General features: G+C 35.6%; 1 protein-coding gene across 1 annotated transcript in view; it reads right to left on the bottom strand.

The window, feature by feature from the left end:
- PPFIA2 (PTPRF interacting protein alpha 2) overlaps nucleotides 1–15,034 on the bottom strand; it is a 728,675-nt gene that overhangs the window by 269,495 nt on the left and 444,146 nt on the right. The window lies entirely within an intron of this gene.

The following is a 15,034-nucleotide window of genomic DNA, read 5'->3' as shown; positions in this document are numbered from 1 at the left end:
ATATATATATATATATATATATATATATATATATACACACACACACACACACACAACAAAATTTGAAGAAATATGATCCAGACATGCTTTTCAGATTAAAAAAATCAAAGAATGCTTTATATCATGGTGAAACACACAGGACAAACTACTCCACATGCCACAGCTGAGATCTGACGCGTTTCCTGCCATAATCGGCACTTAGTCAGGGATACATTTAGCTGCATCATACCTTCCTTAAGTACACATTCATTAACGCTTAACCTTAAAGGTACATACATATAAGAAAAAAATATATATACAGATACATTTAAAGGAAAATACAATGTTGAATCATGCTTATATTGAGTGTAAGACGTAGACCATTTGCAAACGAAAATAGTTAACAAAAAAAGTTAACAATAATTAATCTTGGTATAATTATTCTCATTACAATAGTTCATATATTATTTATTCATTATGAACCCACAATTAAGAGTTAACTAAATATAAATCTGTTTAACTAGATTTAATTTAATTTGTTATATTTTCTGTGTGTATTAAAGTTAGAATTTAATAATATACAATCTATAATATGTTTCAATATACACGTAATGCAGATAATATCTTATTTTTTCCAATAATATTAAAAATATCACAACACCACTGTCTCACTATAGATTGTGGATGATAATCTGAAAATACCTGATAGATATTATAAGAGATCAGTTCTAGGGTAGAGAGCATATTCTATCTGAGAGGTCCTTAATTATTGGAAAACTAATGGAAACATTTTGGAAAAAATAGAAGGAACTTTGCGCTTCCGTCCTATATCATAATTCAAATATACCTTCCTTCCATACCATAAGCAAATCTCAACATATGTAGTTTAGTCATAATCTCATTACACATACGATATAAGATATTGGGTATAGGATAAAAGAGACGATTATAAACTAGTAACTACCTGTCATTAGGGTATATATCCAATATACCTCTTTTCTGTCAAGTGTCATCATTCGGTCCCCTCCAGTTATCTTGTTTGATACCTGATCTATACCTTGGAATTCAAAAAGAGATTGGACATAAATAATTTTTGCTTTATCAAAACTGTTCCCTAACCTGTGGGAAGCAAAATGTCTTGCTACTGGTGTTTTTGGGATCTCTGCCTCCGGAGACAGTAAGTGCTCTCTGATTCTATCTTTTAATAATTGTGTAGTCCTTCATGTGTATTGTTTTTACATAGTTTACAGATAACCAAATATATCACAAACCTGGAGTTGCAATCTAGATGCTGGACAATTGCAAATTCCTTCTCTGTTACTGTGCAGGTAAATTTATCTCTTCTTTTGATGAAACTGCATGATTTGCAAGGTTTTCCACTGCATCTAAAATTGCCACTACTCTTTTTTTAACTACTTCATGCCCTCAGATATTGGTTTAAAAGAGAAATCCAGTTTAAGGGTATTATCTATGGTCTCTGCTTTCCTGGACACACATCTCACACCTCCTTTCACAAATTCCGTAAATTTTGGGTCATTTCTTAATATTGGTATAAATCTCTGTATGGTTTTGCATACCTCTGTATACCATTTACTATATCTTGTGGAAAACGTTAGGATCTCTTTCTTATCCTTCCTATCACTTCTTATATTATTAGTACTTCCCTATCCATTCCTAGGACTTCATCCATTGTTTTGGATAGCTAATTTTCCACATATCCATGTAATAGGAGTCTATCTTTCAAATCCTGAGCCTGGGACTTATACACATTAACATCAACGCAGTTTCTGCGCAAACACATAAATTGACCTTTAGGTATTCCTTTCTTTACACATCTAGGGTGACTAGAATCCACTCTCAAGATCGTATTCTCAGACACTTCTTTTCTGAACACCTCTGTATTTTTTCTCTTCTTTCATTGACATCTCCTTTAATCCTAACATCCAGATATTCTATCTCCCTTTCTGTACTAGTATATGTAAACCTCAAATTCCTAGAATTATTATTCATATACAGAGTAAAGTTTTCAATTTTCATTTTGTCTCCCTTCCATATTATCAGGAGATTGTCTATAAATCTAGCGTAAAAAAATAATATATTCTTTAAAAGGATTGTTATCAGAGAAAATGTTATGTAATTCAAAGAACCCTAGATATAAATTGGCATATGAGGGGGTACATTTTGCCCCCATAGCTGTAACTTGTCTTTGTAAATAAAAAAGACCTTTGTAAGAATACACCTTTGTAAGAATATATAACCATAATGACACCATTTTGTCTCTATTAATCCATTTTAAGATGAGCTCATTATATTTCTTCATAATGTGTTTTATTATGCTGTGAGAACATATGCTGACATTAGATTTTAGTTTCATATGCAACAATTGTATCTCAAGAATGGCCTTGCTATGTCCTGGCGATGCGCCCGGATACACTGTTATCTAAAACTGTTTGTTTCTCAATATAACTCCTTTTTTTGTATATTCTTACTGTGCTTCTTTGTTCTAACTTATGCTGTGTAGAATGGTGTGATTATGATATGTCATTTGTTTAACCCAATATACTATAACCGTTGTCTATAAAGGTATGTTATGCCTTATAATAAACAGAACAGTGATTAGACTTTACTTGCTGCCTGTCTGAGTGTTGTTCCCGAGATCTCACCAAGTAACCCATTCAGTTACAAGTGAAGATGTAGAATACTGCTAAGTGTCAAGTGATACCCCCGGTTATAAGATAACGCCTAACAATTCTGGTGTCAGAGCGTGGGATTCACACAGGGGTAAGTAGATAAGTGTTTTTATTCTGCTTTTCCCTCTGTGAATCTGAACCCACACAAGGAAAAAAGGGGGGGTCTACAAATTAGCACAAAATATGGCTACCCTGAAAGAAAGAGGTTAGTTCCAGTGTACCTCCAAACTATGACCAGTAAAACTAAGATACAGGGAGCGCTAATGAAAGCTGCTAAAAATAGAGGAAGGGATGACAACAGTAAATACAATATAATGTTAAAAAAAATATGCTAAAAAATATATATTCAGTAAAAATATTTATTATACACTAATACATTCATTTTAATTTTTATATTAATTGGTTATACAGATATGTATTTTTCAAGTTAGATTTTTATGTATTAGTGTATAATAAATATTTTTACTAAATATATATTTTTTAGCATTATGTTTTTTTTAACATTATATTGTATTTACCGTTGTCATCCCTTCCTATATTTTTAGCAGCTTTCATTAGCGCTCCCTGTATCTTAGTTTTACTAATCTGAACCCACAGTCTGGCCGGTGTTAGTGATATATTAAGGGTTAAAGTCCCTTTATAAGGGGTTTAACTATCCTGGACAAGTTTGAGTCCTGCCGTTAAGCGTGGGGTTTGAGTCCTAGCACAGGTTATAGCATGAGCTAAAGTCTCACCTTATTTGTTTGCAAGTTAAAGTCTTGTGATAATGGAAGTTAACTCCTTAAGGACCGGGCACTTCAGACAAAAACTTCCCCAAAAGACCAGAGCATTTTTAGCATTTTTGCTATCACTACATTTAAACAGAAATAGAGCCTTTTCTTTTTTTTACTTATCAAAACTATTTTTATTTTTTTTAGTAGACAACCCAAAGTATTGATCTAGGCCCATTTTGGTATATTTCATGCCACCAGTTCACCGCCAAATGCGATAAAATAAAAAAAAATGTTAACTTTTTCACAATTTTAGGTTTCTCACTGAAATTATTTACAAACAGCTTGTGCACTCATGGCACAAATGGTTGTAAATACTTCTCTGGGATCCCCTTTGTTCATAAATAGCAGACACATATGACTTTGGCATTGCTTTTGGGTAATTAGAAGGCCCCTAAATGTCGCTGCGCACCACACTTGTATTATGCCCAGCAGTAAAGGGGTTAATTAGGTAGCTTGTAGGGTTAATTTTAGCTTTAGTGTAGAGATCAGCCTCCCAACTGACACATCCCCTCCCCCTGATCCCTCCCTGAACCCTCTCAAACAGCGCTCTTCCCTCCCCCACCTCACAATTGTCACCGCCATCTTAAGTATTGGCAGAAAGTCTGCCAGTACTAAAATAAAAGTTTTTTTTGTTTTTTTTTAACTTATATATTTACTGCAGAGTAGTATCCCCCCTTACCTCCTATCTTCCCTGATCCTCCCCCCAAACAGCTCTCTAACCCTCCCACCTCTACCTATTTGTGGCCATCTTAGGTACTGGCAGCTGTCTGCCAGTACCCAGTTTGCTGCAAAATAGGCAATTTAAAAAAATATATATATATACAATACCCATTTTTCTGTAGTGTAGCTGCCACCCCTCAATACCCAAACCCCCTCCCCCTTCCAGATCCCTTTTCCTCAAATTATCCCACATATGATCCCCCTCATTGCCCCTCCTCTCTCCTTCCCCCTCAATCATGCAGCTAGAGTTTTGTTTTATTTTCCCCTGCAGCGTTGCATAGTAGTCCCACCCACTCCCACCCTCTTCCTTATGCTCCCACCCACATACGATCGGTCCCACCACTGTCCCATGCAGAGAAACTCTATTTCTGCAGTGCCCCACTCATGGGGCATGCAGAAATAGCGCAATCTCGCAATTTTGAGTGAGATTGCGGCAGATAGAAGCCCAGGACTGCAGCAACGTACAGGGTACATCGCTGGTGCTTAAGGGCATAATGACCAGCATCATACAGGGTACGGCGCTGGTTGTTAAGGGGTTAAGTATTTTGTTTTAAGGGTTTTAAAGGTTTAAAGTCCCTTATATAAGCATATAGAATAGTTTAGTTTAAATATCACTGGAGCTGAATGGTCACTTGATGCTTGTTGCTTAATTGCTTATTTCATTGCTAATCTTATTGTGTTGTGATTGTGGGGTCTGTTCAAAGGGCTTAGTGATAAGTTCTGTAGCTGTTTGTTGCATACTGTGCTCATGGACAAAAGTTCCTGACTCCCTGTACGTAATGTTGTAATGTGACATGACAGGATGTATCTTGAAAAATAGCATGGTATGTGAAAACCCTTTCTTTTTGTTGTATGGTCTTTGCAGTAACGAAACGGAGATTCTGTGTAACGGAGATTCTATGTAATTTATGTGTAAGAAGTGTTTGTCTGATGTTTCACTGTGTCTCATGTTACGTGTAAAAGGTTTACTCCCCATTAAATATCTGAGGATTTATGATCCTGTCTAAAAATAATTTGTTTACGTTTCAATTTGCTGGGAAATGGCTATTCTTAGTAAGTTTGGACAATTTTAGATACAATTTAAATTTGGTGGAGAGTTCATCTTGATGTGTTTCTAATGTCCCTCATATGTTTGAAATATATGTTTTCCTTAAAGAGATAGAACGTTAATAAAATGTGTTTCCTGTGTCTTTAGTTTGTATGTATCTTAAAATTGCTTAAGAATGAATGTCAGGAGTGAAATATTTACGGTATGCAAGTTGAGAGATGAGTGTGTATTTCTTACAATCGCTGCAAAAGCTGACCTTGGTGCTACTTTTTTTTTTCTCTGTGTTTTCTGACTGGTTATTAATTTAACCGTGTGTGTATCAGTGTTTCTTAGCTAAGAAATCTGACGCTGTAATGATTTGCTTGAAGTGTTATTGCTGTAATGTGATTTGAAAGTTATGTAATAATAAAAATGTGTGCAATGCTTAATTCTGTGTGCCAATAATAGGCTTGATGAGAGATTTGATGTGTCTAAGGCATAGAAAATATATTGTTTTTGCAAGTGAACTAACTAAGGAATTTATAAGTGCGATGATGTGCGTGATTTTAAGTCTGGTAAATAAAAGTGAATTTCTCTGGCAAGTGATTAATAGGTTGATTTAAGTATGTCCAAGATTTATGCAAGGAGTTTGTGAAAAAAGAGAAAAGAAAAGAATATATGCTGTATGTTATTAAATGTATCTAAAGTATTTGGGTCTGTTTCTTTTGCAAGTAGAGTAATTCAGTAGAGTTTTAATATAATCTGGTAACATATTACTATGTAATATTATTTATGCTGTGATGGCTCTCATTTAAATATGTGCAGGTTATGATACAGTAAAGAAGTAGAATTTTAATGGTAAATAATACAAGTTTCCTAATCATGGCTAAGTTATATATGTAATATACATACTATAAATGGTCAGCCCTTAAAGGGACAGTACACTGTAAAATAGTTTTTATGTTAATGCATTTTCAATGATTTATTACACCATCTGTAAAGAATCCGATTTGGGAGAAATTTAATTTGCAGGTTAATTTGTATATATGAAGTATCTGCTTTTGTCCTTTTAATCCACAGCATATTACAATCGGTTGAGTTTCAGGTAATAGCATATCTCATTGTCCTTATCTCATATTTGTCTGGAAAACCAGAGCTCAATACTTAAACAGAACAATGGAAAATGATCATTGTATTACTTAACTATCCTGTACCCCACTGAGAGTGCAATTTCTTTTCATGGCTGTGTTTACTTAGGCTATTCAAAAGAGACTCCAGTATAAAAAAAAATTACTATAAGTTGGTATACCACAGGCTGAATCAGTTATTTCAAATGCCAAAATAGGGGTGAAGGAGCTACTTGTAAACAATTAAATACATGACATCAGGTAAAATGGATCATTGGGAACAATTTAAAGGGGAGAAAATATTTGGGTAAACTGTCCTTTTAATCTACAGGGAGTGCAGAATTATTAGGCAAGTTGTATTTTTGAGGATTAATTTTATTATTGAACAACAACCATGTTCTCAATGAACCCAAAAAACTCATTAATATCAAAGCTGAATATTTTTGGAAGTAGTTTTTAGTTTGTTTTTAGTTTTAGCTATTTTAGGGGGATATCTGTGTGTGCAGGTGACTATTACTGTGCATAATTATTAGGCAACTTAACAAAAAACAAATATATACCCATTTCAATTATTTATTTTTACCAGTGAAACCAATATAACATCTCAACATTCACAAATATACATTTCTGACATTCAAAAACAAAACAAAAACAAATCAGTGACCAATATAGCCACCTTTCTTTGCAAGGACACTCAAAAGCCTGCCATCCATGGATTCTGTCAGTGTTTTAATCTGTTCACCATCAACATTGCGTGCAGCAGCAACCACAGCCTCCCAGACACTGTTCAGAGAGGTGTACTGTTTTCCCTCCTTGAAAATCTCACATTTGATGATGGACCACAGGTTCTCAATGGGGTTCAGATCAGGTGAACAAGGAGGCCATGTCATTAGATTTTCTTCTTTTATACCCTTTTTTGCCAGCCACGCTGTGGAGTACTTGGACGGGTGTGATGGAGCATTGTCCTGCATGAAAATCATGTTTTTCTTGAAGGATGCAGACTTCTTCCTGTACCACTGCTTGAAGAAGGTGTCTTCCAGAAACTGGCAGTAGGACTGGGAGTTGAGCTTGACTCCATCCTCAACCCAAAAAGGCCCCACAAGCTCATCTTTGATGATACCAGCCCAAACCAGTACTCCACCTCCACCTTGCTGGCGTCTGAGTCGGACTGGAGCTCTCTGCCCTTTACCAATCCAGCCACAGGCCCATCCATCTGGCCCATCAAGACTCACTCTCATTTCATCAGTCCATAAAACCTTAGAAAAATCAGTCTTGAGATATTTCTTGGCCCAGTCTTGACGTTTCAGCTTGTGTGTCTTGTTCAGTGGTGGTCGTCTTTCAGTCTTTCTTACCTTGGCCATGTCTCTGAGTATTGCACACCTTGTGCTTTTGGGCACTCCAGTGATGTTGCAGCTCTGAAATATGGCCAAACTGGTGGCAAGTGGCATCTTGGCAGCTGCACGCTTGACTTTTCTCAGTTCATGGGCAGTTATTTTGCGCCTTGGTTTTTCCACACGCTTCTTGTGACCCTGTTGACTATTTTGAATGAAACGCTTGATTGTTCGATGATCACGCTTCAGAAGCTTTGCAATTTTAAGAGTGCTGCATCCCTCTGCAAGATATCTCACTATTTTTGACTTTTCTGAGCCTGTCAAGTCCTTCTTTTGACCCATTTTGCCAAAGGAAAGGAAGTTGCCTAATAATTATGCACACCTGATATAGGGTGTTGATGTCATTAGACCACACCCCTTCTCATTACAGAGATGCACATCACCTAATATGCTTAATTGGTAGTAGGCTTTCGAGCCTATACAGCTTGGAGTAAGACAACATGCATTAAGAGGATGATGTGGTCAAAATACTCATTTGCCTAATAATTCTGCACTCCCTGTATTAGTATAAATTATTATTATTATTGTTTTTCAGAAATTTCCTTTTATTGTATAAAATAGTTATATTTAGTCAGAGAGCTGCAAAAATGTTGAATATCAAATTACATATAATAATTAAATTAAATAATTGTGTATTTATTAAAATCCTGATTATATTAAAGTATAGCATAGCATGTAACAGCTAGCCTGGGAGGTTACTGCCGCCAAAAGACTGGGTTCTAAAGCTTTTTCCCAAATTATTTGTGCTAAACATGATTCTTTAACAGCAGGAGCCACAGAGCACTGGCAATGCCAGTATTATCTGACCTTTCCCAGAATATAGTATTGTGTATTCTCTTTGTCAATTTATGGTTAGGGATTTTATTTGTAAATGTGCAACTAGAGTTTATTGGTTTTCTAAAGTGATTGCATTACTAGCATGGTTTCATAATATTGTGCAGGGTAACATTTACAAAACCATAGCTAAAGGTTGTTATAGGATTTCAATTATTTGTAGTGTTTTGTTAGAATGTGGTACTTTTCAGTGCTGTGTTTCAGTGAGTGTAAGCAGGGCCACCATCAGGGTGTGGCAGGGGTGACTCCTGTCTGGGGTCCAATGGGCCAGGGGGCCCCATGAGTCAAGAACAACTTATTTTAAAAAATATATTTTTTTTTTAAATTTTGGAAGTAACCAGAGGGTACTACAGCAAAGCTCTATTGAGCGTGGGAAATGTTATTACAAGGAGTAAAGCATTAGCATTTGAGAGGATTTCTGAGTGTGCACTAAACCACTATGCACAGTGTGAGACAGACTTGGCACTTAAAGGGACAGTCTAGTATAAATTAAACTTTCATTATTCAGATAGGACTTTTAATTTTAATCAACTTTCCAATTTACTTTTATCATCAAATTTGCTTTTTTCTCTTGGTATTCTTAGTTTAAACTAAACATAGGTAGTCTCATATGCTCATTTCTAAGCCTTTGAGGGCTGCCTCTTTTCACATGCTTTTTAAATCTCTTTTCAACACAAAGAGACAGAAAGTACACGTGGGCCATATAGATAACACTGTGTTCAGGCACAGGGGGTTATTTAAGATCTAGCACAAATCAATGCAAAATTTAAGACAATAGATAATAAACAGTCACAGTCATGTGATCAGGGGGCTGGAAGAAGGTTCCTAGATACAAGGTAATCACAGAGGTAAAAAGTGTATTAATATAACAGTGTTGGTTATGCAAAACTGGGGAATGGGTAATAAAGGGATTATCTATCTTTTAAAACTATAACAATTCTATGGTAGACTGTCCCTTTAAGTTTGTACAGTGTGTGTCTGAGTCAGACGGCAGATCACTTATTTGCAGAGGAGGTAGGACTTACTTAGTAAATGTTTATTATTTCTTTGTGCAATTTCGGATTGTATCTTCAGTGTGGTAGTAGTTGTATGGTGGGGACAGGGGTCCATAAAAACACATTTCTTTAGCAATATGCAGCAGTGTATTTATGATTATTTAACAATGCTGTAGAAATTCTATATTTAAAGTCATGCAGAAATGTTTCCTCAATACACAAATGGCAGGTGCCCTTTTGGCAGATATGAGTTTTTTTTTTATTTAAAAAAAAAAATAATAATATATATATATATATATATATATATATTTATTAGATTCCAGTTTACTGCCCCTTTATGCAAGGACTTTCCAGATGCAAGGAGGCAATTTATTTAAGATTTTTACATCTGCATAAAATAATACTCTCTCAGACTAAGATTGCTCAGTGTTTGAAATGAGACAGGTTAACTTAACACTGTTCAGTTTATACTACAGCTGACTTAATATTGAAATACATTCAAACAAGCCTAAATCCTGCATTTAACCAGATTTAATGGTATGAGACTGAGCACCACAGCTTATCGTTCCAGCAAGACCATATAGAGTACAGCATTTTCAAAATCTATGAGTACAGCTGACAGGTGGGAACATTTGTACAACATATTTGAAGTGGTGTTCTTGTTCAGGGAAAACTGAGAAAAAAAAACCCCAAAGATATGTCAACCTTTCAAAAGTACTTTTCTTAATCTAGCCATCTACCCAGATCATTAATGTACAATTTTGAATTCACAGAATTATTTTTGTTTGCACATTTACAAATATGATTCTTTAAAAAGTGATATCTTAATTTCTGCAATTTTTTTTCATGCATGTCACACACTGTTGATTTAGGGGATGCAAAGTGCAGAAATTGTACCTCCTGTGAGTGTTTCTGTGGGTGTCTGTGTTTATGTCTTTGTGCTTTTGTTTGTGTCTCTATGAGTGTGTATGTATTTTTTCTGTGGGTCTCTCTGTGAGGGTGGGTGTGTATATCTTTGTGCATTTTCTGTGGATGTCTGTGAGGGTGTGTGCGTATGTCTTTGTGTGTTTTCTGTGGGTGTCTCTGTGAGAGTATGTGTATGACTTTGTGTGTTTTCTGTGGATGTCTCAATGAGTGTGTGTGTATGTATGTCTTTGTGTGTTTTAAGTGGTTGTCTCTCTGTGTGTGCATGTCTGTGTGTTTTCTGTGGGTGTCTGTGTGTGTGTGTATGTCTTTGTGTGTTTTCTGAGGCTGTCTCTGTCAGTGTTTCCTTGGGTGTATGTGCAAGTTTGTGTTTGAGTTTGTGTGTGTCCCCATTGTCTGTTCCTTTTTAGGACATTTTGCCCTTACTACTGATTATTCATATCTTTCTACAGGCTGAGACTAATGAGACCTTTCCGAAAGTCACCCATCCACCATTTAACCTTTCAATTATTGTTTAGGCAGTTCAGGGCCCTTCCTTTCAGCCACTGCATGCTGTTGTCATCATTTAGTTGCCATCTTCCATGACAAAAAGATAATCAGAACTCCATATTTTGTTTTGTAAATCTCCTTTTTTGACAAAACTGTAGTCTGCCTCATTACTTGTCAGGTCAATGTAAATAAGTGCTGAGTGTCTGTTTGGGTGTCTGTGTGTTTGTGTCTTCGGGTGTCTATGTGTTTCTTTGTGTGTCTGCTAGAGTGTCTATATGTGAATCCTTATGTGTTAGTGTGTGTTTCAGTCTATGAGTGTGTCTGTGTGTTTCTGTGTTTGTGTGTTACAACCTTAACACAATTTCCAAGTTTGACTACACTTAATAATAAAGTGCATATACATTTTAGTCACTTGGTCAAAATTTGCACATGTCAAAGGGGGGGGGGGTGATCAATGGTTAAGTCAGAGGCCCCAAAATTTCTAGTGGCGGCCCTGAGTGTAAGTATATGTGCTTGTTTTCAGGTTGATTGTATTTGTTAAAAGTTTGTGCCGGCTGGTAATGTTTTGTTTTGCGTAGTGGACAGTTGTTTTTAAATGATTTCTTAGAGAATATTTTTTATGTTTTTTTTTTTTAGAGAATGTATGTGGAAGGGTGCTGTTTGAATGGAATATTAAATATTGAGGTGTATTTGATTTTGCCTGATTTTAAGAATACTACTTCTTTTAGGAGTGCATGGATTGTCTTTTAGTTTGCTGTCATATTGTGTTTGCGTGACACATAGGGTGTGTCACGAGAACAAAGGGGGGGGGGGATTTGTTGAGGATCTTTATTTATGTGATTTGGGTGATTGTTTTTAAGTAAGAAAATGAACCTAAAATATTTAGACAAGTTGTTAAGTTTGTATTCGCAGGATGAGATCATGGAGCTGTATACATATAAAAAAAAACCCACTAACTAAATGATTTTTTAGTTTTTCATATTTAGGTAAATCTGTACAGATAACATTCCATAGTGAACTCTCCAAAAGATTGAAGATTGAATGCAAGTAAACCTTTTAAATAAAGAGATGCCTGGCGGCTAGGTCAAGGAAAGAAAAGGAAGATAAAAGACCTTTGTCAAGTTTGTTTAACCACCATACTGCAGTAAAAGTTGCTGAACCATCTTTTTGATCCATTTTTTGCATTGCAAGCTGGTAACAACCCCAGAACTGGACTCTGGGTATTCGACGGCCGTTTCCTATAATGTGTGTCTTCATAACGTAAAGACTATCCTTCTCTGGACTGTGCCTTGACTGTTCGAGTTGAGGACCTGTTACGCAGTTACAGAGTTATACACAGCTAAATTAGGGGAGTATTGTTTTAACTTGTTTACTTATATTGCTTGTTTTGTATTCTCTTGTAATTGTGTTATTTTTTATTGATCATATTAGATATAAAAAGTCATATTGCTTTGTCTGCAGAAAAGTATGTCTTATTTGTATTAGTAGTATCCAACAAGAAAAACTCTGGATAGTGACGGTCCGTAAGATGCAGACTCTAGTAACATATGTAAAGACACAGTTCGTATCAAATCTAATAACGGAGTGGAGTGCACATACAAGGATATTCACTTAGCCTGGATCCAACAGATACACAGGAATAAGTTATTCTGGGAACAGTGGTAATTCGGCATACGGGTAACCCCACTAGCTCTATAGCCTTGCTTACCGGACTCTTGCAGCGGGAATCGGTATCTCAAATTACCTTTTCAAAATGCACTCGCTTCTTCACTGGTTCGGCTTAGCGTCCTCATAGGAATCCATGTTGCACAAGGTACCGCCCAATGACGTCCTCCGCTCCTCTCATCCAATAGCACTGCAGCTCCTGCTCACACCTTCCCTGACTCTATAGACTGTGATGAATGAACCGGCAAATACATAGGTTCACAAAAATGAATATTCACCACAGGTACAGATAAAATCCAAACTTTATTCTTTCTTCATTCAAAGAAACACTTCATTAAAAACGGAATTGCATGGAAGTGGCAGCAACAAACAACTTTCTTTCAGCAAATTGGTGTGGCACTAATGGTTTACGCGTTTCAGCCCGAAAGCCGTAGTCATAGCCTGTAGTACCTTAGGTCACATCTATTAAAATAATGTGTAATAACATTCTATTGGTTGAAAACAAAACACACCCCTTGCTAGATATAAAGTTAACTATTACTTAACACGCTTACATACTAATACTCAAAATGTCCTAAATTCACTATACATACTAGAATAAATAAAACTAGTAATAAATCAATAGATAAATATATATATATATATATATATATATATATATATATACAATAACTCCGTAATATTTGGCAATATGGAAATAGGACAATACTATAGTAGAAATACCTGACATATGATCAATTCATAATATAAATTCATAAAATAGATGTAGCAATATGTATGGTACGCAGCAAAAGCACAGAGACCTAGAATTGCTCTTGAAGATTATAGATGGCAATAGGCTATTAAGCATATAACATATACTCATATATGTAAAACTAATGTAGGAAATCGCTGTTAAGCTACTCAAATATGCTAGGTATCAAAAATACATGCTAGGTTTCGAAAAAAAACACCATACTTGCCAATATCTATGTGCTATAGTAGTGCCCAGGTACTTCATAATGTGCATTTGAATAAATTAATGTTAGTACCATTAGTATCAAGGTCCCTATTCCCATATATTCATGATGTCATATTTTGAATTGAGGCCTTTAGGGATTCTGGTCCCTAAAGTAAAAATCCACTATGCACTTGTTTACATTGACCTGACAAACTTACCTTTGAAATAAAACCTAAGCTGCCTTACACTAAAACCTAACATTACAAAAAATAAAAAACACTAAAATTACAATAAACTACGAAGAGCCCTTAAAAGGGCTATTTTAAAAAGAAAACCCCACCCAAAACAAAAAAAAATTACACAAAATAACAAACAAATGATCCAAAATAATAACAATTATTCCTATTCTAATACCCATTTAAAAAAAACACCCTAAAATAAAAGAATCCTAATCTATAATAAACTACCAATAGCCTTAAAAGGGCCTTTTGTAGGCCTTGCTCTAAAGAAATCAGCTCTTTTCCAAAACAACATTACAAACCCCCACCCCCGAAACCCCCAAAATAAAAAAACTATCTAAAAAAAAACTAATCTACCCATAGCCCTGAAAAGGGCATTTGTATGGGCATTGCCCTTGAAAGGGCATTTATCTCTTTTTCTTGCCCTTAAAGGGCATTTAACTCTTAAGAAATGCCCAACCCCTAATAAAAAAAAAACACCCAAAAAACCTTAAAAAAACCTAACACTAAAAAATAAATAAAAAACACTAAAATTACAATAAACTACCAAGAGCCCTTAAAAGGGCTATTTTAAAAAGAAAACCCCACCCAAAACAAAAAAAACATTACACAAAATAACAAACAAATGATCCAAAATAATAACAATTATTCCTATTCTAATACCCATTTAAAAAAAACACCCTAAAATAAAAGAATCCTAATCTATAATAAACTACCAATAGCCTTAAAAGGGCTACCCATAGCCCTGAAAAGGGCATTTGTATGGGCATTGCCCTTAAAAGGGAATTTATCTCTTTTTCTTGCCCTTAAAGGGCATTTAACTCTTAAGAAATGCCCAACCCCTAATAAAAAAAAAAAAACACCCAAAAAACCTTAAAAAAACCTAACACTAACCCCTCTTTAGCTACTCACAGTTGCTGAAGTCCCACTTGAAGGATCTTCATTTCGGTGGCTCCATCTTCATCCAGGCGGCATCTTCTATCTTCATCCCAACGGAGCGGAGCGGGTCCATCCTGAAGACATCTGGTGCGGAGCATCCTCTTCATACGGTTGCCGCCGTATACTGAATCTTCAATGTAAGGGAGTCTTTTCAAAATGGCGTCCCTTGCATTCCTATTGGCTGATTTGATTTTGGAAATTCAAATCAGTCAATAGGATGAGAGCTACTGAAATCCTATTGGCTGTTCAAAACAGCCAATAGGATGAGAGCTTCTGAAATTCCATGGGCTGTTCAAATCAGC

Source organism: Bombina bombina, chromosome 6, assembly GCF_027579735.1.
Source record: "Bombina bombina isolate aBomBom1 chromosome 6, aBomBom1.pri, whole genome shotgun sequence".
NCBI classification, from domain to species: domain Eukaryota; kingdom Metazoa; phylum Chordata; class Amphibia; order Anura; family Bombinatoridae; genus Bombina; species Bombina bombina.
The sequence above is the reverse complement of the archived record's forward strand: the minus strand, read 5'-3'. Positions and strand labels throughout refer to the sequence as shown.